Source organism: Triticum dicoccoides, chromosome 3B (genome assembly GCF_002162155.2).
Source record: "Triticum dicoccoides isolate Atlit2015 ecotype Zavitan chromosome 3B, WEW_v2.0, whole genome shotgun sequence".
NCBI lineage: Eukaryota > Viridiplantae > Streptophyta > Magnoliopsida > Poales > Poaceae > Triticum > Triticum dicoccoides.
Genome location: NC_041385.1, coordinates 801,833,838 through 801,836,768, shown reverse-complemented (window position 1 = coordinate 801,836,768; position 2,931 = coordinate 801,833,838). Strand labels below are relative to the sequence as shown.

Here is a 2,931-nt window from a genome sequence, read left to right as displayed (position 1 = left end):
GTGGTTGAAACTGAATTTCTTTTATAAACACAATGAACCACTTAAAGAGACTGTTGGTTTGTACGTATATGAGAGATGGTGCGTTTCTTACGCTATGTGGTTGAATTTGCTCACCCCGGACTGTATTTCAGATGGGGCGATTAAGAAGATGCTTGCAACATTGGATGATCCGTTCACTCGGTTACTGGAACCCGAGAAATTCAAAAGTTCGCGGGTATGATGCTCACACAAACTCCGGTTACTGCTCAGTTAACATAGTATGAACTGCTTTCTGATGCATGCCGTTGCCTTTTCTGAAGTAAGTATGGCACGCAAGGTGCCCTCATGGGTGTAGGTTTATCCATCGGCTATCCATTGGCGCCTAATGGATCAACTACAGGGCTCTCTATAATGTCAGCTGCCCAACGGGGTCCTGCAGAAAAGGCGGGCATCGTGTCTGGAGACGTTATTTTGGCAATTGACGATGCAAGTGCGCAAGACATCTGTAAGACCTGGCTATTACCAATAAATTATTGTCAAATGCAGTGTTAGTGTAAGGTGCTTGTCTGTACTTCAGTGTTGCATTCCTAATATTTTAGTGGTTAACAATCTTGAGCTAATTCTTGCTAGGGGTCCTGAGAAGCTCAGTAGATTTGACTATTCTCGGTGGAGCTGATACCAGACATTTTGTTTTGAAGTAAACTCCTGCACACCATTCTTTTTTAGTTCCTTCAGAAGAAATGATTCAGTTCTTTTACTGAAGACTAAAGAGTGGTTGTTGCTCATTCATCTTAATTTAATATATGCCAGGAGAGAAAGATATACTTTAAAGCCTGTAATGTCAAGGATGTGTGAGATTCCAGGTTCAGAGGACAGCTCAGAGATCGGTTACATCAAATTAACAACATTTAACCAAAATGCTGCAGGTTTGGGCTGGCTCTGGCTCTACATTGTACTTTATTTCTGAAGCATTTATCATTTTTTAGATGTCAAGCTCTACTGACCATTCCACTTAATTATCCTATTCCAAGATCCGTGAAGGAAGCCATTAAGAAATTAAGGGAGAACAATGTAAAGGCCTTCGTGTTGGATCTGCGGAATAACAGGTTTTTTACCGGCAGAATTTGGAGTGCCTTTTCACCTAATTCTTTTGAAATTTTGACATGGTTGTGTTTGATGCAGCGGTGGCCTTTTTCCTGAAGGGATTGAGATTGCGAATATTTGGTAAGCTGTTACATCATCATATTTCAGCACATGAGTTTTGGTCCATGTCTACATATGTGTTGATGTACTACATAAGTAGTTTGTTAATTTCATTTTAAAATGGACTGTTTAAACTAAATAACAGACTGGTCGAAATCTGAAACATCCCCTTGGGAAATTCTAGCAGCTCGATACCTTTTACCCTTTTGACTTGTATCAGTTAGACTCGTGAAAACTGGGAGCTTATTTGATAATCTTTATGCCTAAGTTGTTCTCATAATATGTGGTAATTCTGAGATGAAAACTACTATATTGATTCTTGCTGCTGGAAGGAGGGACATTGTTTTTAGCTTTAGACGATTCAATTATTCAAGTGGATATAAGATGTAGAAAAACAACATTAAAGGATGTCAGCTGATTCTTTTCCAAGCAAGGACGATACATTCTTCGTAAAGGTAATTTTCTTCATATGACCGTAGTAGCACATATCTTATTAAATGTCTCTGCCATCAGTGTGATTGATTTCCCTTTGATGAGGTGCATCGTGCTCATTGATGAGTAGATTCCGCCAAATGTTTTTTTTTTGATGCAATTGCTATTGGAGGATATCATTTCTTCTTTTATCACATCATGTCTGCACATTTGGGACTTCAGCACACTGTTAAAAATGGAGTTGACTGTGTTCCAAGGTGCTAACCAGACCAACAATATTTTTGTAGGCATATACAAATAGAAAGAATATATAATTTGACCTCATTTCTTAATCCTACAGTATCTTGCTGCATTAGCGTACAAACTGTTACATACGAATATGGATTGACTGATAGTTTTGGGATAAATGGGACAAACATAGGGTTGCAGATTCACTAGTAGAAAAGGGGCCAATGGTCCAGGCCAGTCTAACCCATTAGTCCCGGTTCAATCCAGAACCAGGACCAATGGGGGCATTGGACCCGGTTCCTGAGCCCCAGGGGCCGGCCGGGCCATGTGGGCCATTGGCCCCGGTTCGTCTGGACCTATTGCTCCAGGTTGGTGGGACGAACCGGGACCAATGGCCCTCGCTCCTGGCCCACCACCATTGGTCCCGGTTGGTGGCCTGAACCGGGACCAAAGGACGACCATTAGTCCCGGTCCAGTCCACCAACCGGGACTAAAGGCTTGGTTCTCGTTGCGGCCAAAGTTTAGTCCCACCTCGCCAACCGAAGGGGAATCAGACCAGTTTATAAGCTCCTCCCTCTCTGCCTTATTGAGCTCCTCTGAAAATGAAAATAGATGCCCTTATATAGGGAATTTAGGCTAAATTCATACGAATTTCTCTTGAAATTTGTTATGAATTTAATTTGAATTTCCTGCGCATCTATGCTCATTTCTGAGTAGCTTTTTATATAGTTTTTTTTCTTTTCTGCTATATTTATTTTTTTCTTTTTATTTCTGAGTTGTAATAAGTCATTAAAAATAAGCATCTATGCTCATTTTTTAGTAAAGTTAATCATAACTATTTTTTCTTTTATTTATTTTTGAATTGTAATAAGTCATTAAAAATAAGCATCTATGCTCATATTTTAGTAAAGTTAATCACAACTATTTTTTCTTCTTTTTATTTCTGAGTTGTAATAAGTCATTAAAAATAAGCATCTATGCTCCTTTTTTAGTACAGTTAATCACAACTATTTTTTGCTTCAATTCATTTCTGAGTAGTTTTCTATATAGTTTTTTTTCTTTTCTGCTATATTTATTTTTTTCTTTTTA

General features: G+C 38.8%; 1 protein-coding gene and 1 long non-coding RNA gene across 4 annotated transcripts in view; both read left to right on the top strand.

Moving 5' to 3' along the window:
- Positions 1-394: 394 nt before the first annotated feature.
- Positions 395-808, top strand: LOC119282340. Its single transcript, XR_005138710.1, has 3 exons — positions 395-484; positions 610-676; positions 790-808. It is a non-coding gene; the product is annotated as an uncharacterized LOC119282340 (long non-coding RNA).
- An 810-nt stretch (positions 809-1,618) lies between these two features.
- LOC119282339 (homeobox-DDT domain protein RLT2-like) overlaps positions 1,619-2,931 on the top strand; it is a 17,631-nt gene continuing 16,318 nt past the window's right edge. For all 3 annotated transcript variants that reach the window (XR_005138709.1, XR_005138708.1, XM_037562597.1), the window contains exon 1: positions 1,619-1,637. The gene's annotated coding sequence lies outside the window, so the exon portion shown is untranslated. The remainder of the gene's footprint in view (positions 1,638-2,931) is intronic.